This window comes from Stenella coeruleoalba (genome assembly GCF_951394435.1).
Source record: "Stenella coeruleoalba genome assembly, chromosome: 10".
Lineage (NCBI taxonomy): Eukaryota > Metazoa > Chordata > Mammalia > Artiodactyla > Delphinidae > Stenella > Stenella coeruleoalba.
In genome coordinates, this window is record NC_137156.1 from 6481850 (window position 1) to 6503618 (window position 21769).

The 21769-nt window shown below is 37.5% G+C and overlaps 1 long non-coding RNA gene across 1 annotated transcript in view; it reads right to left on the minus strand.

Annotated features, from left to right (window-relative positions):
* The window catches only part of LOC307192879, a 229727-nt gene that overhangs the window by 20998 nt on the left and 186960 nt on the right, over positions 1-21769 (minus strand). Inside the window, exons 5-6 of the long non-coding RNA XR_013830194.1 lie at positions 10359-10441; positions 1791-1914 (exon numbers count right to left, since the gene is read on the minus strand). This is a non-coding gene — a long non-coding RNA (uncharacterized lncRNA). The remainder of the gene's footprint in view (positions 1-1790; positions 1915-10358; positions 10442-21769) is intronic.

Below are 21769 nucleotides of genomic sequence, written 5' to 3' on the forward strand. Positions count from 1 at the left end.
TAATTGCTTTCAGTTCTTTCACCACAGCAAGTTTGAGAAAGCATGTAGAACAAAGCTCTAGACCTGGAGAGCGCACACAGTGCTCCTTTCAAAAGGGGTTTCAAAGTCAGTAGGCCCCAAAAAGGTGATTTTCTCACAATAAACTGGGAAACAGATGAAAGGCAGGTTGATCCATTTTTTCCTATGTGGCAAGCACACATTCTTAATGTGAATGGACTTGTACTCTGAAGTGCAATAAAAATTAGATAATGAGAGACTGATAAGTTAATAGACAACGCCTAGATACAATTATTATTATTAAAGGAAAAAAGATGTAGATATTACTCCAATGTAAATGTTTTCAATTAACAGCATTGTCTCTTATTGTACCCACTTTTAATTAATTCATATATTACATTTCTTCAAGTATGTCTTTAATACTTTTGAAGCATATTTTTGTCAGTATTAGAGTTACTATCTTTAAAAATTAATTTTTTATTGTTAAGAAAATGAATTAGGCTTAATTTTGTTTTATTATACAAGGTATAAATCCATCTCCATTTGAGGCCATGTGAATAATATACACATAGAAAGCATTAGGGTACTTTCCAGATAAGTAATAAAATTAAATAAGAAATTCTGAATAATAAAACACCTAGAAGAAAATTTTGGAAATACTTATCTAATCTTGCATAGAGATCATAAAAGTAAGTAGAGAACTCCAAATAAAATTTTCAGTATATTTGGTTATGTGTAACAGACTTCCAAATGCAATAAATATATAAATGAAATTGTGAAGAAAGCCAAAAAATGAAGAAAGTATTTTCAAGTCAGAAAAAAGCAAAACATTTGTGCAAAATAATAGGAATAGGCTAAATCTAATCAAGTGGGCAAAGAACACACACACTTCATGAATAAAATAAGCGAATTGACAATAAGCCTGAAAAAGTAAACACTAGTACCACAATATCTGTAAATTAATATAATTAGGATAACTACAGAGGCTTGTAAAATGTAGCAGCACCTTGTGCTGTGAAAGTGAAAATAAATACGAATTATTTTATGCTTTCTTTCCTGGAAGAAATTTATATTGAAAGTTTAAAGGAATGTACAACATTTGATCCAGTAGTTTCAATTCTAGACTATATGTCAAATACATGTTAAAACACAGAAAAATATTCCAGTATAACTTTATTTAGAATATACTGAAATTAAAAATAGTCTAAATGCCCAACAGTAGAACATGATTAAATGAAACATTATATATTAAATAGGATAGTAGGAAAATGCTCAGGATAAAATGTTAAATAAAAAATAACTTTTTTAATAGATGAACTGCTTAAAGTTGGTTATATTTGATGATTATATTTTCATGGTAAAGTTAAGAATGAGTTTTAATTTTCTCTTTGCTCTATTTGATATTTTTCTCCTTCTCTAAATAAATTTTAATTAGTTTAATAATCAGCTATTAATAATCAATGTTACTTCAAGAGAGGGAAAGAAGGAATTACAACAAAGGTTTAGTGTTTCAAAGATTGGATTCACGTGTAATTTCAGCCTTGCTTAATCCACATGTTTCTAAGTACGGCAAATCATAACTATCAAAGTCATTGCATATTCACCACAACAGAGTCGTTAAAGCATTTAAAGTTGATAAGGCAGCTGTGTTGACATGAGACTCCTTATACCGTAATGGTCAGAATAGCTGGAGTCGATCTTATCAACCATCTACACGTAAAGGAGCCTCGCAGTCATACCTTCATTGACATGCTGTATTGTACAGAAACCCTTGTGATTTGTTGCTATGGTACCTGGGAGATCCTTGGAGGTTCCAGTTCCACACTCTAGCTTGTTTGGGCATGTTTCAGGCATTCGCAAACGAAAGAATGGAGTTTCCGTGTACACCCGCGTGGTTTTCCGGAGTCCTTCCTCCAGCTGTATAGGTAGCAAAGAAATCAACAAATGATCCCCCTTTAAACACAGTCATATGTTTATGCTGCATAGATACCAGAATCCAGTTTTTTATAGGCAGAAAGTTTAGGGATGCTAAACACCGAGGAAAAAGCCATTTAAAGGAAAAGAAAAGGGGCTTCCCTGGTGGCGCGGTGGTTGAGAATCTGCCTGCTAATTCAGGGGACACGGGTTCGAGCCCTGGTCTGGGAGGATCCCACATGCCACGGAGCGACTGGGCCCGTGAGCCACAACTACTGAGCCTGCGCATCTGGAGCCTGTGCTGTGCAACGAGAGGCCGCGATAGTGAGAGGCCCGCACACGGCGATGAAGAGTGGCCCCCGCTTGCCGCAACTAGAGAAAGCCCTCGCACAGAAACGAACACCCAACACAGCCAAAAATTAATTAATTAATTAATTTTTTAAAAAAAGAAAAGAAAAAAGACGAAAGGAAGTGAAAAGAAACACAACTGCTGTCACCACCTCCTGCATTTCCATCCTCCTACGATAGAGGTTTCTCTGGCATTTGGCCTCAGTCTTAGTGATTACAAGAATCAGGAAGGGGAGGGGAGAGAGGAATAGGTTTTCACTGTAAAACTGTAATAAAGACTAGTTCCAGAATTCAAAGGATGGATTTCTATTCTCCTGATTAAAGATGAGAGAGATCCTTGGGTTCTCATTCTCACTTGGGAAAAGCCATTTACTTTTCTGTGCCTTGTATTTCTCTATCTGAGAAGAAGAGCTAAAATATTTGTCATCTATCAAGTCTAGGATTGCCTCTAAAAATCTATTACATTTATAAACATTTCACCTGTTTTGAACAAACAAGCAAAACCTTTCATTGGTCTTCTCTGGGTTTGCCAGTTTCTTATCCTTTTATAGTTTTTATCACTAGATCAATGGATCACAAAAATTATCAGTTTTCCGAAGATTGCTGGAAATCTTTTACATGGACTCCAGCGTATGGCAAATACTACGACAATAGACGGAAGAGGACCTACAAATGATGGTAATGGAGTAATCGGGAGAGTTGGAAGGAATGACAGAGACATTAAATTATTAAATTTACTGAAAGTGTGATACTGATTGTTCTTTGTACTACATTGATACTGTATTAATTCATTGTCATTCTCTCTCTGTCTCCATCTCTCTCTCTCTCCACCTTCCACACTCTCCCCTATCTGTAGTATATACATGGAACAGTTGTGGTTTTTTAAAAATATTACTATTGCAAAGTTTCTGCGAAAATTACTTGATAGTGCTGGAAGACTAATACGATAACATGAATTGTTGTTGATTACCCAATACTCCAGTTTTAAAGTCCTTCAGAAACAAAATGTTAACAACCTTAACCTTTACTTGACTCTCAACCCACACTAATTGACCACACCTTGGATTTGGGTTACAGGGCAAATGTGTTTCCACTGCATTATGGTAAAGTCAGAAATTCTCATCTCTGACCGTAAACTGTTAATCCCACTAACTTTTTCACCTCCCCACATTCACTTTAGCTTTCTCTGTCATCCCTTCCAACTCTCCCAGTTACTCCATTACCATCATTTGTAGGTCCTCTTTGGAAATAACTCTTATTTTTTCCCCCCACTTAATCTGGATAACTGATATTCCCTATTAATTATCTCAGTGTTCACTCAATCTCCTTACTGCCTTTAAATTTGCCTGGAGAACAAAGGTGCAAGCTATAGGTCAGCAGCTGAGAATTTTAGGAGATCAAAATCTTCAGGACAGATGTGGAAGCTGAGTGTGAAGAGGGACCAGATGAACGGGTTCAAGATTGAGGCTGGGGCTAGACAGAAACGGCCAGAACCATATTCTTTTGGTTGCCTGCCTTTGGAGTGGCGGAAGTTGGGTGGTTAAAGGTATTAGGCTCAGTCCAATATCCAATGAAGAAGAAAACCCATTACTCAGCACATTGGTTTCCCCATGGTTTCAAGCTCCCTAAATTTAGGCACGCCATCAGGCATTTTTCTTTTCTTTTCTTTTCCCATCCTGTTATACACATTTATTTACCCCTGTCGAATATTTCCTAGTGGAGCTCTTTAAAGCACATCCTGGTTCACTAAAGCTCCTGCTTTATTCTTTCCAGACACCATTGCCTCTTACATCAATGAAAAGATAAAAGCCTCAAGACAGAAACCATGATTACATTCCCCTCAATAAAATACTAAATAGCTTCTTCCAATCCCTGTCTGTCTCTGAAGAAGAAAGGTTTCTATGGGTCCCTGGTCTCACTCTCACCCTGCGTTTTTTGGAAGATGTTGCTTCTCCACTCCTGCATACGCCCACAGTGTTTCCCTTTCTAAGGGAAATTTTCTAACTGTGGATAAAGGGTGGGTTTACTTTTGCTCATACCTGGTATCTCCAGAGCCTAGCACAGAGGAGGGGTTCAGCAAATAACTGTTAACCAGTCATTGGGTGTCTTCTAGGACTTGGTCTGCAAGATACAGTGTTTGAAGACCCCATACTGACTTTGGACTTTCCTCTTCCCTCTTCAGAAAGATTTGAGTCCCCTGACCCCTGCACAAGGGCCTTTTTCCTAATCTGGGGAGGATAAGAAGAAATATTGGTTCAACCTGCTCATGTTCTCTTTTAAAATATTTTTTGTCTCACACCTGGATAGTACCTTGAAAACTTAAAAGTCAAGAAGTCATCATCTTTATTCTAGGTTCTGCTGTAACCACTTCCCTCAGGGGGAACTATGAATTTTTATCAAATCTGGGGGTAGGATATATGGGAATTCTCTGTACTATCTTTGTAACTTTTCTGTGAACCTAAAACTATTCTAAAATTAAACAGATTTTTTAAAAATAATAGGATACTATGAAAAATTTTATAAAAACTATAATTTAGAGGAAATGGACAAATTTCTGAAAAAACAGAAATTACAAAGGCTGATTGCTAATTATTCAAATTTTCAAAAAATTGCAGCACTTCTACTTCTGAAGTTATTAAAGCTTAAAACTGCATTTAGACTTTTGGGGCAATCGTATTTTCATGTACATGAACATATTAATAATATAAAAATAAATATAGCCATAATAACAACATAAAAATACATTTATTGAGATGGAAGTATCTATTTAACTTTTTAAAATATTTTCTCATGAATTGTACATGATTATATATTTTTCACAACATAATTTTAAACCTTAACTTATTTATTTACAGACACATGGATCCATTGTTAAACAGATTGTCCATTTTAAAAAATAATTTTAATACATTTGTAAGAAGTGTAATTTTCCATCAATGACTTTTTGTTACCTTAGTAGTGGAACTATATATAGGGTGTGGTCATTTCAGACTTGTGATGTGTACCAACTTGTTTTCCTGAGTTCCTCCCCATCTCTGTTTCCACTGGCAGAATGTGAGTGAGTAGGATTCTAATCCCTAGAAACTGTCAATACTGCCTTACATTAAAAAAATGTTTTTTTACACATATGATTAAGTTAATGATCTTGAGATGGGAAGAGTATCCTGCATTATCCATGTGGGTCCTAAAAGTAATCACAAGCATTGTTCTAAGAAGGAGAAGTAGGGATATTTGACCTCTCGGCCCTGTGACCAAAGAGGCAGAAATTGGAGTGATGTGGCCACAAACCAAGGAATATGGCAGCCAACAAAAGCTGGAAGAGGCAAGAATGGATTCTCCCCTAGACTCTCAGGAGGGAGTGTGGCCCCGCTGACAACTTGACTTTAGCCTACTGAAACTGATTTGGACATCTGTTCTCCAGAACTGTAATAAAATAGATTTCTGTTTTTTAAGGCACTAAGCTTGTGGTAATTTGTTACAAGGAGAGTGGGAGACTAACACTGAGCTCTTATCACCATAGCCAGTCTATACACTGTACATATTTTCACATTCTGAAGGCAAACATATCTTAATTATTTTGCCTTTATTTGATTGCTAGATTGCAAGAAAAATAGAATTTTATTGTATTTTTATTATGAATTTTCTCTTCAAGTTATCTTACCATTTTTTACTCAATTAGATTATTAGTATCTTATTTATTTTAACTTATGGTATATTGAAACCATTAATACTTTAACAAGTTTGTCTCAACTAAATTCCCCAATTTGAAATTTAATTTTATTTATCCAATTTTTATCCATATATAAGTTTTAACTAAATTATTTTGTGGTCTAATCTCTTTCTTCTTTACTGTGAAGTTTTCCACTTCTCTTTTGCTTAGAAAGAATCACCTTATCATTTGCTTATATTCCCTTCTTTTTTTATGTTTTACAGTTTTACAGTAATCTTTTTTTTTTTGCGGTATGTGGGCCTCTCACTGTTGTGGCCTCTCCCGTTGCGGAGCACAGGCTCCGGATGCGCAGGCTCAACGGCCATGGCTCACGGACCCAGCCGCTCCACGGCATGTGGGATCTTCCCGGACCGGGGCACGAACCCGTGTCCCCTGCATCGGCAGGCGGACTCTCAACCACTGCACCACCAGGGAAGCCCTACAGTAATCTTTTTATTCCATATATAATTTAAGCTAGTGTAAGATATGAGTTGAGGATCTGATTTTATTTTACTTTTCCAAATATATTACCAATTGTCCCAGCACCATTTAACCCTTTTTTTTATTCTCTCATTTACTTGTGTGACTATCTTTATCAAATACTATTTTATATCTATCAGGTTTTATTAATTATTTTCTTCTACTACTCATTTAAAATTTTTTTGTAGTATATTTATTGGCAAAAACAAGCCTCCCCTTATTACTTTTTTTTTTTTCCCAAAGTTCTTGAGTCTTCCTACCTAGACGAAACCTTTTATTTGCAGATCAACTTAAATTCTCAAGTTCTCAAATATATATATATATATATATATATATATATATATATATATTTAAAGTTTATTTGGAATGATATCAAACTTATCAATAGATTTATGAGACATTGACATCTTAGTCTTTAGCCTCCCCATTCAGGAACATGATTTGTCTCTCAATTTACTCAAAATTTCTTCTGCATCTGTTTATAATATGGATATGTAGATGCCCTAGGCCCAGAGAAGGCCAAAAAGTGAAGATGTGATTAAAATAAGCAGGTTTAAAAAATATAAATAAATAAAATACGCAGGTTTGAGACTGTCTGATTTGGGATGCATAACTGAAGCACAGTGAGATGAGAAAAACTGGGTAAAGATAAAGGTCCCTAAATAAATATGAGGTGTTGATTAAGCCTCAAAACTGAATTGTGTAAGGAAATACCTGATTTTCCAGAGACTTGTGGTCACTAATATTAGAAGCATCTCTCAGCAACACTATATACATTTATTAAGATAAGTAAGTAAATAAAAACACATCTAATTCATATGGACAAGGAAAAAAAAAGAATGGCTGGATGGCTTCTCACATCAAAGTCTGTGGACACATCAGTGTATTTGGGAGAATTGCAAAAGGGTGACTTATTTTTAGTTTCCAGATGCTAGATTAAAGCAAGTTTAGCTCTTATTGGTGAAACAAAACCCTATTTATAACCATGAACTAACTACATGGTATATCTGGTGATCCTGTTACTTCTTTTGAATGGCGAGAGGAAGGCAGGGCAGTTATCAAGAGGTGATGTCACTAGAAAACAGTAAGTCAAATTTGTGAATTCTCTGAAAGTTGAATGGGAACAGAACAAAACGATTTTGCAACAATGTTTATACAATTTCTTCAAAAATATTCAAATAGCTAAAATACCATGTTCCTCTCCTAGCAGGGGAAGTATGAATGAACAGGGAGGTCTGGGAAGAGACAATTACAGTAAACACATCTGAAATGAATGCCTAAATGATGAGGCAGGGTTGCACTTTAGTTTTTTCTTTCACTCTCAAAGGAAGGAGAGCTGAGGCTCAGTTAAAGTTGGCAGAGCCTCTGCACCTTGTGGACCATTAAGCCATCGCCCAGCTTACAAAGCCCTTCTACCCAAGCTGTGCCCAGGAGTGCCGTGCTTATTGTTTCTTTCCGCTTAATGATGGAGGTACCTGGTCCATGCAGTGAAGCAATATAATGGATAATAAAGCTCCCCGAGAGTTCTGATACAAGTACAGGGCAACAAGTCATGTGAGCTAATGAAAACCTGGGTGGGCTTCAGGAAGAAAAAACCCTTGAAAGCAGGTCTCAAAGGTAATGTGGAGTTATGCTCTGTGATGTGTGTTCTTCAGGGAAGTGATTCCCAAGGATGTAGGAACACACGACTGACTTTCAATGAGAGACAAGACTATTGCATTACTTACACTGCATGAAGGTACCAGGAAGTGGCTTAATCCATCAAGGGATATGTTTTTATGATTGCTTCATTGGTTCAGGTAGAAATATTCAGATATTCAGAACCACAGAATATTATTCAACCCCCCAGAAACTGAGAGGGTGGATGAACCTCCCTAATTTATAACAGGGAGTGGGTTCAGACTTTGGAGATTAAAAGATAGAGCAGAGTTGGAGGTTGTGTTTATTAGAATACAAAATTGACATTAAGCATGAAGTTTCCATTCCTACTGTCACTCAGAGACAACATGAGAAGCAGTCTTACTCTTCAATACTAAGCCAAGACTGACTCAAACCCTTAATTCCAAAGTCTATGTCCAAGGTTTCTCAAGGAATTCACTGGGTCTCCTCTGCTGCTTGGAAACCTAACTGTGAAATTATGGTCTGGGTGCTGTAGCCCATCCACCCAGCATGAAACAAAGCCCTGCTTATTTTCAAAGGTACACCTAAGATTCTCTCATTCTCTCTCTCTCATCTCTATCTCTATATTTCTGTCTCTGTCTCCTCTTTTTCTCTCAAACACACACATAATCCCCCCCCACACACACGTACACCCGAGTGCCCACACATTCCTGACTTACGGATTTATGGGGAGTATTAGCAGATGATCACACAGAACAGAACTCCACAGGAAACAACCTCAAAGTGTTTTTTTCTGAGCTCCACCCCCCATCCTGATTCTGAGGACTCCTATTTTGGCCCTTCTCCCACTCAGCACCCAGTGCCCTGTAACTTTCTAGCTCATGTCCACCCTCCATTTCTCTATAGCTCTGGATTGGCCTTGCTGAATGTCCACCCTCTACGGCTCTTGCAGCCCAAAGGTACAGCCAAATCATCAGGTGCCATTAGACAACACGTTTTTCCGTTTAGCATTCACACTTTCACGTGTCGGTTAGACCTACCTACCTAGTGGTCACTCTGTGCCAGACACTATTCTAAATACGGGGGAATATAGTGATCAAGAGGTAATCTGTCTTCGTCATGATTTTAGAATGTGTTGGGAAAAACAGGAGAAACAATTACAAAATTATAAATAATTTTCACAAGGTTTGTTTTCTTGGGGAAAAAACCCCAACCAACCCCAAAACCCCTTAGTTCACCCAGTGAGTGTAGAAAGCCTTGCACATGGGGACATGTAAACTGAGACCTGGGGTGAAGCAGTCTCCCAGGTGTCCTGCAGGGAGGAGGGCTTTCCACATAGAGGGAAGAGCAGAGGCAATGGCAAAAAACAAGTGCAAAGATTGGACAGAGAACACCGTGAGGGGCAGAGTTTGACGTGGAACACGAAGTTGCCGGCAGGATAGTGGAAAATATTGAGCCTCATGGTTACATAATGAGATATGCATCGAGAGGCAGCGCTCTGCTGGTCACACGAGGGAAGGCTGAGGGCAGGGTTAGGATGAGGAGGGATGAGGCGAGAGGAAGGGACACAATGAGGGGTTGATTCCAGTGATTCAAACCAGAAACAGAAAGGGTGGCGCCAAGGCTGAGGGAATAGGGATGAGATGGGGGATATATAAAACATTTTTAGGAGACCATTTTTTAAAATTCATTAAACACAAAGGCAAGGGGAAGAAACTAGGAAAACCCTTAGATTCCTGACTAGGGTGACAGAATTGAGAGGGGTCCTGGACACTCATTTAGGAAGTGTGAGAATGGGATTAGATCGAGATGCTGGGAAGGAAATAACTGTGGTTTTGCAAATGTGAGATTGAAGTGTCGGTGCAGATGACCAGAGACCAGTTGACATTTGTTCCTTCTGAAGATTCAGAGTTTAATGAATTCATCCAAGGTTACATAATCAGTTAATTGTGGGGCTCAGACCCTGCTCTGTGAATCTGTGATTGATGCACTGTTACTGAGTCACGTGGGTATGACTTCTAGCTTATCTGCGTCTGTCTACAGGTGCGATGGATGTGCCCATTCACACTGTTGTATCAAGTTCCCCTTCGAGGCTGGGGAATGACTAGCCCAATTGTGGGTTCAGATATCGGGGATGAAGCAGGCTGGAGCTAACTGGTCCTTGACGAAAGTGAACCTGTGACTTTGGCTTCAAAAGCCCCATTTCTAACTAGCTGGACTTGGAGACCACTGACAGCTGTGGTCATAATATATGGGAAAGAGGGTGATTTATTCAAAGGAAGAAACTCACCTGGATTCTGAATGTCAATCAATTTTCAAGAGATGCAGACACAGCCAGCAGGCCACTCCCTGGAGTTCCTTTGTCTTCTGAAGCTGAAAAACACAATATTTCAAAGAAGACTAAAAATCAGAAGAAAGATTATCAATGTAAACCTAGATTCTAGTCTAGAATATTTACATTAATTCTCAAGGCATATGTACAACTGACCAAACTGGGAGAGATGATGACAAGTTGACAGGCTGAATAGTAAGATTTCCAGCTGCAATCTGATGCCCTCCTGGTTCTTTATGTGCCTGACTCGTCACTCTTGTTGATCCTTGGAGCACCAAACCAAGAATCAGATTCCAGGATTTCCATGTGGCCAGTGGTCAGTGTTTGTCTCTGACCTAAGAACTACTAATCCACTCTACTTCCTTGAGTCTCCTCATGGGACAAAATTTTATACACTTGGACAAAAGGGCATTACCCTTTGTACTTTTCTGTTTTATTTTTATTAAGGAAAATAAGATGACCTATTTTAAAGGCCAATTTAAGTATAGCTTTTTATGAGCCTTTCAAATGCACGAGACTTTCCTCAACTCCAAAATCCTGAGAGTTGGCGTTAATATTAGATTTTTTGCCAATTTATTTCACCCTGCCTCCCCCTGTTAGAGTACAAGCTCCATGAAACCAGAAAATGGGTTTTATACACTTTTACATATACTGCAGTACTCAGCTCACTGTTTTACATGTAATAAACAACAACATTTGCTGACTTAAAGCATATTCAATTCCACTAGAAGTAGGGGGAAGAGGCATGGGGTAATTATTCCTTTAGCTTTAGTTATCTCATTTGCAATATAGAAATAATTCCCACTTCTGCAAGGCTAGACGAGAAACACAAAACAAATATATATGAAAGCACTTTGTGCAACACAGTGGACCACATGGATGTAAATAATTATATAATTGTATAGCTTTTCTAGTGGTATCATCATACAGAAAGTGAAGTACAAAAGGAACTTCACTTCATCCTTAGTTCTTAATTCATTTATTTTTATGAATTTTAAAACCTCGAGCGATTTCTAAAGTGCTTTCAAGAATCACAGAACTCTACTTGACAGAATAATAAATCAAGTCAGAAGACTGTGTGGCCAATTACTTAAGAAGCAGACTATTCCAGTGCACCATAATGAGAAAAACATGGACGAAAATATGGTTTCTTTATTCCTTCAAAACCAACGTTGATAAATGCTCTTGTTTTGTTAATAATCTTTTTTTTAAATTAAATGCGAGCTTCCCCAGATGTCTGGGGAAGCGACTATGTATATATTTTTTCGCTCTATTTTTTCTGATCTACTTAAGCACTCTTTCAATGTCTAATCTCTGTTGGGCTCAACATTCTTTCTATGTAGTTCTTACAATTCTCTTTCTAAAGTTTGTAGAATTACAGGCAGACCTTGTTTTACTGCCCTCTGCTTTATTGAGCTTTTGCAGATACTGTGTTTTTTTACAGATTGAAGGTTTACGGCGACCCTGTGCAGAGCAAGTCTATTGGCCTCAGTTTTCCAGAAGCATTTGCTCACTTTGCATCTGTTTCACCTTTCGGTAATTCGTGCAATATTTCAAACTTTTTCATTATTATTATATTTGTTTTATGGTGATCAGTGATCTTTAATGTTACTGCTATGACTCTCTGAAGGCTCAGAAAATGGTTAGCACTTTTTAGCCACAAAGTATTAATTAAGGTGTGTACATTGTTTTCTAAGACATAATAGTATTGAACACCTAATGGACTACAGTAGAGTGTAAACATAACTTTTATGTGCACTGAGAAACCAAAAAATTTGTGACTCGCTTTATTGTGATACTCACTTTATTGCAGTGGTCTGAAACCGAACCGGCAATATCTCTGAGGTATGCCTGTATTTTCATTTGATTTTTAAATAGTATTTCATTTAAAAAGAATATGTAATTAATTCTAAATTTTATAATCCATTATGTTTAATTACTCTTTAAAAAGAGTGTTCCAGTTTTCTTTTGCTGTATAACCAATCATCTAAAAATGTAGTGGCCGGCCTAAAACAGCAAAAATCATTCTTATCTATCATGATCTCTGTAAGTCAGAAGTTTCAGAAGTGATATTAGAAGGGACAAGCCAGAGCAGCTGTGGCTGGAACAGAGGTGATGGAGGTGGGATTGGGATGGCTGGAGACTGTCTGAGCATCTTTCTGTCTCTTTACATAGTCTCAGAACCCATCCATATGGTCTCCACATGGGCTATATTTGGCTTCCCCAATAGCATGGTAGCCTCAGGGCTGTCAAACTGCTTACTTGGCCAGTAAAGACTTCAAGAGCAAGCATGCCAGGAAGCAGGAAGTTGTGTCTTGGTTCCTCAGCATTGCAAGTCACAGAGCATCACTTCTGCTGTACTCTGTTGATTGAAACAGTGACAAAACCCTGCCCAGTTTCACGAAGTGGAGGCAGAGGCCACATTTCTCTGTAAGGAATTTCAAAGAATTTGCAGATATGTTTTTAAACTGACATAATGAAAACAATATGGCTGTTATCCCATGCACTTGCCTAAGTAATGAAAATCTTACTTCCCATAAATTCAAATATTTAACAGTTATTGAGTGTTTACTATGTGTCAGGCACTGAGATAAGTGCTGTTGGTAAAAAAGATGAAGACATAGTTTCAGCCCTAAATGTGTTTGCCTTCTAATAAAAAAGAAAGGTGTAAACTGGTTAATTACAATGCTTGATAAATACGTGCACTGTGACGGCACAGAGAGGGGACAGGGAGAGAAGATGGCGTGTGCCTTCTGAAAGCAGTAACCTTGAACTGAGTTCTAAACAATGAGCGCTGGTTGATTATTTATTCCAGGGAGTGGGGTCAGAACGCAAAGCCACAAAGGCAAGAAACGGTGATGCAAGTGTGTGTGTGTGTGTGTGTGTGTGTGTGTGTGTGTGGGGACACAAGTAGTGAGTGTTTCTGAAACATATGTTTGTGCCAGGGAGTGGCTGGAGATGAAGCTGGAGAGAAAGAGAGGGGTTACATCATGCAGGACCTCATGGACCAAGGTAACTGGCTAGCGCTTCTCCTGTAGATCCTGGGGAAACTTGGAAGGATTTTAGGCAAAAGAGTGATATAATACCATTTATTCAGGCAGCTGTGGAGAGGGCAGAGTTAACAATAGCAACAAAAAGAACCTATTAGAAAAATGTTGCAATACTTTGGTGACAAATACTGGGGTAAATAGTAGTAGCAATGAAGAGGATAATACTAGTATTAAACAGAAAATCAGGTCTACAGAACTTGATGAGAGATTAGACGAGGGACCTGAAAGAAAAGGAACTGGGAAGTTTGCTAGTGTGGGGAACAGGGTAAAGAGTGCTGTCACTAACACAGAAGAGGAAGGGGTTCTAGGAAACATGTTTTGCTCACATGGAATTTAATGGGCCTTCGAGGCAGATATGATGACAATTATAATTATTAATAATAATGACTGGAACTTGGGCTTTGTTTATACATCACTCTTCTTAGCAGTTTTAAACTATTGTGACACTTACTTAGCAACCCTTCAGATCATGGCCAGGCATACATCCCCAAGATTTTTGCCAAGAATACACCTACGGATTCCCAATCTGAAGTTTAAATGCATAGCTTAATTAACGGTACATCAATAGCCCTGATGAAAGACACTGAACAATAGGATAACATCATCAGATACAAATAAAGATAAGGTCCTTCTGATGGCTGTCATTGCTATTTTTCTCACATTAGGAAAATAATAGCTTCTTATCGTATGAAAACCTTTGTGCTCATGTATATCCTGTCTTAGGGTGCAGTTTACCGTTTTATATCCCTAAGTCTTTGGGAGTTCAAGGACTTATTTTTTATTTATGAATGTGTGTGAACTAAATAAAACCTGTTTGGGTTCTCTTACTTGAAAGTCTGAAGAGAGATATTTTTCTACTAATGATGTAAGTAAAGGTCACTTAACAAATCTTATTTGATGTTAAAAACCATAACTTGATTAAATGTTATTTATTTAATCACTTCAAAAGCATCACAGATTATTGATCAAAAACATGGATAATAGAACCATTTTAATTTTGCCAGTAAATAAATGAGAAGACCTATGATAGTCCTTAGGAAATGCTATTTTACCATCCTTTTTTAATCATATCTATGAATTTAAAATATATGTTTAAAATAACAGTTCATGGTTGGCTCCTGCTTTTATACAATCTGATATTTTTTGCCTTTAATTGGAATGCCTAGATCGTATATATTTAACATAATTTTGATATATGCATGGCTTAAGTTTACCATCTTACTACTTACTTTTTTTTTTTTTTTTTTGCTGTACGTGGGCCTCTCACTGCTGCGGCCCCTCCCGCTGCGGAGCACAGGCTCCGGACGCGCAGGCTCAGCGGCCATGGCTCACGGGCCCAGCCGCTCCGCAGCATGCGGGATCTTCCTGGACCGAGGCACGAACCCATGTCCCCTGCATCGGCAGGCGGACTCTCAACCACTGCGCCACCAGGGAAGCCCCTTACTACTTACTTTTTGGTATTCTTTCTTTCTTTTCTTCTTTTGTAATATTAGAATATCTTTATGGTTCTATTTTTATCTCCACTGTGGTTTGCTTGCTATACGTCTTTATTTTATTTTTTCACAATTGCTCTGGAGTTTAAAATATACATTTTAACTTATCAGAGGCTGCTATCAAATACTAATAAGAGCAAACACTGTTATAGTTTAAGAATCCTACAACAGTGTCCTTTCATTTTCCCTGGCATCATTTTTGTTATGATTATATATTTTACTTCTAATATGTTTTAAACTTCAGTGTACATGGCTACTATTTTTCTTGCTACTATATTTTTTAGACAATAATATTTTAAAAAGAGTAAAAGTAACTAAACATTGGCTTTTATATTTACCCATAATTTTACAATTTCTAGATATCTTCATTCCTTTCTGCAGATCCAGCTGTCTATTTGATATTATTTTCCTTCTAGCAAAACAACATATTTTAATCTTTCTTGTACTTCAGGACTGCTGATAATAAATTCTTTCAGCTTTGGTTTGTCCAAAAAAGTATAGACATTATTTTTTGCAAGATATTTTTGAAGGGTATAGAATTCTAGGTGATAATTTTCTTCAAGTACTTTATAGATGTCTCTCCATGGTCTTCTCGTTTGCAGTTTCTGTCAAGAAGTCTCGTGTCATTTTTATCTTTCTTTCTCAGCATATAATGAATCTTTCTCTCTGGCTGACTTCAAGCTTTTAACTTGGGTTGTCAGCAGTTTGTGTAATAGGTGTAGCTACCTCTGTTTTCCTTTGTATTCACCATTCCTGTGTTTCCCTAAGCTCTTTGGTTCTGTGATGCATTCTTTTTCATTGCATTTGGTTAAATCTTAAAAAGTATTTTTTAGTTGCAGTCCTTAAGTTTATAATATACCTTTTAAAATAACCTGAGTCTACCTTCAAATACAATTATGTTGTTTTAGGTATAGTACAGGTACCTTATTATTTCCGTTTAATCCTTCTCTGGCTGCTTCTTTTTGTATAAATACAAGCTTCTGACCTACCTCACTTTTTCTATAACTGAAGAGCTTTTCTTAACATTCCTTGTAATGCAAGTCTGCTGGAAATGAATTTCTTCACTTTTGGTTTGTCTAAGAAAATCTTTATTTCTTTTTGAGTTTTTAAGGTTAAACCTCATTATCTGTGTAATTCTAGACTGGTAACTATTTTCTTGAACAATTTGAAGATTCCATCCACTCTCTTCTTGCTTACATGGTTTCTCTTGAGAAATCAGCTATATTCTTAGTCTTGTTTCTCTACAGGTAAAGGTGGTTTTTCACTCCTCTGGTTTTCTTCAAAATTTTCTCTGTCTTTGATTTTCTTTCATTTAAATATGATACATCTTGGTGTTTTCTTGGCTTCCAGGATTTGTGGTTTGGTGTCTGTCTTAATTTAGGGTATCTTTCAGTCATTAGTACATCAAATATTTCTTCTCTCCCATTCACTCTTTCTTCTCCTTCTGTTTTTCTAATTATGTGTATTTTATACTGTTTGATATTGTTCCACAGTTCTGAGGTGTTCTGTTCTTTCTTCTTTCTTTCTCTTCTTTGCGTTTAAGTTTGGGAATTTTTTTGACTCATTTTCAGTTTCCCTGATTTCCTCCCCCTAGCTGTGTCAAATCCTCCGATGAGCCATCCAAGGCCTTCTTCATGCCTGTTACTGTGCTTTTTACTTCTAGTGTTACCTTTGAATTTTTTTTTTGTTTGTTTAATAATGTCCATCTTGCCGCTGACATTACCCATTTGGTCTTTCATGTGGTCTACTTGTTCCATTAGACCCCTTAATATGTTGACCGTAGTTATTTTAACTTCTTTGTCTGATAATTCCAACATCTGTGTCATATTTGAGTGCAGTTCTGATGATTGCTCTGTCTCTTCAGACCACTTTTTCCTTGCCTCTCGTATGCCTTGGAATATTTTGTTGGAAGTCACTTATGTTGTATGATAGGTTCTGAGGTCAGAAGCCCTCAGTGTGAGTATTTATTTATGTTAATCTAGCTAGCAGTTGGGCTGTGTTTAATGTTTGTATTGTAATTACCTGTGGCTTCAAACTCCTCTGGCATCCTCGTTTTTGTCTCTTTTCTTGGCTTTGGGACTTCTTATTAAACTGTTCCTTACAGAGAGTCTGTCTTGCAGCCCTGTCAGCTGTAATCCACTGTTGTTATTATGCTGGAGTCTTGGCGTGGTGGTAGCGTGTGGGAAAGGAAAAAAGTTCCCTCATCTTCTGATTAAGTTTTAGTCTTTCAGTGGGACTGCGTCTCAGAGGTATGGCTTTCACAAGTGTTTCTGTCCCTCCTCTAGGTTATAGCTTTTTTCCCCTCCCTCTGCTCCCTACTCCCTTCCTTGGCTGCAACAGTCCCAATCCACTTCCTTGAAGTTCAGTTGCTTGTTAACTAGCTTTGTTTTTTTTTAATTAAAAAAATATTTCCCCCCCTTAGATGAGATAGGAAGGTGCTGTGGGCTAGAGTGGGGAGGAATTCTCTTCTCCCAGGTGGGACAAGAACTAGGCATTGCCATCTAGTGAATTAGTTTCATGGAGAATAAGATTTTACTATGCAGAAGGTTCTGGCAGGGATTCACAATGGCTACTTTTCTCTTCCCCTTGCCAGGACCATGAGAGTAAGAAACTGATCTTACTCCATGATCATCTTACTCATGATCACCAGAGTAAGAAACTGGTGGAGTTCCTGAAGTGAGAGCCCAGGAAAGGATGGAGACCCCCTGTGATTACAGCCTCAGGAGGTTTTCATTTTCATGCTAGTCCACACTCATCCTCTAGTAAATTATCAAGTTTACTAGTTGTGATGGTTAATTTTACGTGTCAACTTGTCTAGGTACCCAGTAGTTTGGTCAAACGCTAGTGTAAATGTTGCTGTGAATATAATTTTTAAATGTGACTAACATTTAAATCAGTACACTTTTAGGAAAGTAGATCATCCTCCATAATATGGGTGGGTCACATGCAACTAGTGGAAGACCTTCAGAGAGAAGACTGAGGTTCCGTGAAGACGAAGAGAGTCTGTCTCTAGATACCTTTGGACTCAAGATTGCAACATTAACTCCTACCAGAATGTCAGCTCGCCAGCCTGCCCTGCAGATTTTGGACTTGCCAGTCCTGCAACTGTGTGAGCCAGTCCTTAGGAGATATAGATATAGATGATATAGATATAGATACAAATATAGATGATATAGATATAGATACAGATATAGGTACAGATATAAATATAGATGATATACATACAGATATAGATATAGATGATATAGATATAGATATAGATATTTCCTATTGTTTGTTACTCTGCAGAACGCTTACTAATACAATGCTATTTACCTTTTCTGCAGGATGCTTTTTCATATTAATAGAGTCACTTAAAAATCCTTATGATAGTTCCCACCTCTGAATCTAGTTTGGTTGATGTTTTCATCTTTTGTCAATGGGTCTTTCTTTTATTCTCACTTTTTTTGGTGCCTTGTAATTTTTGATTGAATGCCAGACATTTTGGTAGAAGAGCAGCGCAGAGACTAAAGCATATTTATGCCTGGAAATAGGTATGACTCTTCCCCCATAAGACCATTATTGTATAGGATGGAGTCAATAGGGTCAGCTGTTGGGCTGAGTTGGGGTTCTGCTGTTCTTGTTACTTTCAGTGCACCACAGGCTCAAATACTTCCTGGGGAGCACTGCCACTGCCTTGTGCTTACTGTAAGAGCTGGAGTGCCAAAGAGCTTTTCTAAAAATTCCTCCCCTACATGTAGCTTTCAGTAGGCCCTACACATTCCTAAGTGTAGGTTCCCTAAGAGAATCCTAAGAAGGGTTCTCTTGTCTCTCCACAAATGGTAAATTACTGTTATTTGTTACTCAGTGAAAGCCTCACGGTGGGGCAGGGGTGGTTCTCAGTTTTCCTAAACAAGCCCAAGTTGTAGGTATGCGTTTGTGGCTGAACGTCAAGAATGATGCTTTCTCAGCATTCCCTCTTGTATTATTGTATCAGTGGACCCTGGGCAAGAGGTTTCCTGCCTCTTACTAAGAGATTGATGGCTTTTGCCAAGTGACACTGTAAGTGAGAATGACATGTAGGTATGGCTCTCTGCCTCTTAAGTGGGGGTGGAACTGTCATAAGCAAAAACAAAATAAAAAGTTTTCAGCTTATTGCCAGTTGTGAAATTCTGAAAATTCTCTGTTTTAGGAGAAGATGAGATGATATATGACATAACAGAAATAAACAATTCTCCCCCAAATGGCCAATCAACTAACTAAACTAATTAGTTAAAAAATGCCAAATCACTTTGATATGTAGTACTGAGTCTGGACTTGTAAGATATCAAGATATGACTTTATTCTGGCCTTGTCAGTATTTTATTTTATTTATTTTTAAAATTTATTTTATTTTGGGCTGCGTTGGGTCTTCCTTGCTGTGCACGGGCTTTCTCTAGTTGTGGTAAGCGGGGGCTACTCTTCGTTGTGGTGCATGGGCTTCTCATTGCAGTGGCTTCTCTTGTTGCAGAGCATGGGCTCTAGGTGCACGGGCTTCAGTAGTTGTGGCTTGCGGCCTCAGTATTTGTGGCTCGTGGGCTCTAGAGCACAGGCTCAGTAGCTGTGGCTCATGGGCTTAGCTGCTTCGTGGCATGTGGGATCTTCTTGGACCAGGGATCGAACCCGTGTCCCCTGCATTGGCAGGTGGATTCTCAATCACTGCAGCACCAGGAAAGCCCCTGTCAGTATTTTAGAATCTTGTTTATCCCCTTGTTCAAAGTTCCTTTATTCTTCAATGTACTGAGTTTCTACGGGAACATTAAATGTGATACAAAAACTTGGCATGATGCTAGACCCAAAACAATGGTGTTTTACCAGGTGGGAGGTGCTGGATTCTTGGTTTTGATGGCTTGTTTATTTTATTTGGATTCCATCATTTTATATAAGCCTCCTTCCATACCGACCTCTGATTATCCGTATTCCTTCTTCCCTCCATACACACAGTTTTACAATGTTACTTCAAATGCTCTAAAATAAAGCTACTGTGCTAATGAGAATTACTTCTTGAAGGAATTGAATGGCAATTACAAATTATAGACATTCTTATGCATTTTCAGATTTTCATTATTCAAGTTTGATTATTATATCCATGTACAATTCCGAACCTTTGCTCTTGTGCTGCTGCCACTGCTTATCCCTTTTGGTCACTGAGTTATATTGTACTTTATCAGAGAATAATTTGAGACAAAGAATAAAAGGTAAATTTACATTGTTACTACTTTCCAAATAGTTCTTAGCATGCTACCTTGGAAGACTATTTAAATTAAAATTCTAATTTTGATGGAAAATATTGAAACAACTGACAAATATTAGTATTTTTACACTTATCTATGCATTTTTTCAATAACTGTATTCTCATGTTTTCTTATTAAAGTAGATAACTGACAACAACTGCTAACTAAAGGAGATAACCAATAACTCACAGTAACAACTGATAAAGATAACAACGGATAGCTGGTACTAGGCTTATAGTATGGGATAATAGTTTCATTACTCAATAAGCAATATTAGATCTTAACAGTTCCGCAATATGATTTAACTAGAAGGACAGTGGACTTCAGTGTCAGGCTATCTTGGTTTCCACCTAGCTCTGCCACTTTCTGTATGCTTCACTGGGAAATTCCTTTTCATTTCTGGTTCTCAGTTTCCTTACTTTTAAAATTTTATTATAACCTGTGTACATCAAAGGACACTTGAGGAGAACAAATGCGCTAATGTGCTTGTACCTAATGCAATTAAAAATTAATGCCATTATTAATGTCTTGCATAGGTTAACGTTACACGTTTGAAGACACTGACATGCAAGAATTCAAAGGATTTAAAGAAGAGTCTATTATGGATTCAATACAACTTCATGATAAAATTCACAAACTCAGAATTTCAATCAGTCTCATTTGAGGGATTGGTCCTTTCTCAATTCTAACACACATTTTCCCTGTTTAAAGCTTACTTTCAATATTTTAATATTTTACACAATATCAATTGTTTTTACACATCAATTGGCAAAAACAGAGTTCACTGTTATTTTGATTGTGCCATCCAGGCAATAAATAAATTCATTCTACTTGTGTTGGCTTGTGGATTTGAAAATAAAGGAGCTTTTCTAAGAAACCAAGAGATAAAATTTTGAATTGCCAATCTTCCAGCTTTTAAAAATTTTAATCCAGGAAATAATTTCCATGTGAATATATACTCTTCCAATTATAACACCGCCCCCTAAAAGCTTTTTGTGTATCCACACAGTCCTCTAATGAACCACACAACAGTTCCATTCTTTAAAAGATCTGCAGAGAGGGCCAACTCATTAGTAGGAGGAAAACTAATTTGGGTAAAAATTAAAATTTCCCATAAGAGTCTGATCATAAGTCAAAATAACTTTGAAGACATTTGATGATTTTTGCCCTGATGCTTATACATTTTTTGAACAGGAGTACAGTTAAAAGAAAACAGTGGTGATCATAAATATAAACCCAGGGTCAGAAATGTCATGGTCGGTTAAAACATTCTTCCCAAAATTTGAGAGGAAATATTTCTCTGGGACTTTGGTGAACATGAACGCTTGGAATTAGGCCTTCTGCCTAATGTGAACTCATTCGCTTTGAATATTTACTGATATTCTTAATAAAAAGAGATCCACTGATTCTGACTTTCAATCCTCTTTCCTCATCTGGTGGTCATTTAAGATCTGATAGATACAAAAGCTTTTCCTGAGAGGCATAGTCTAGCATGAATAAAAGCCACTATTAATGTGATTAAAAGAGTATGAGTTCTTTCTTTTGTTAAAATGAACTTGTAATTCTCTGTAGAC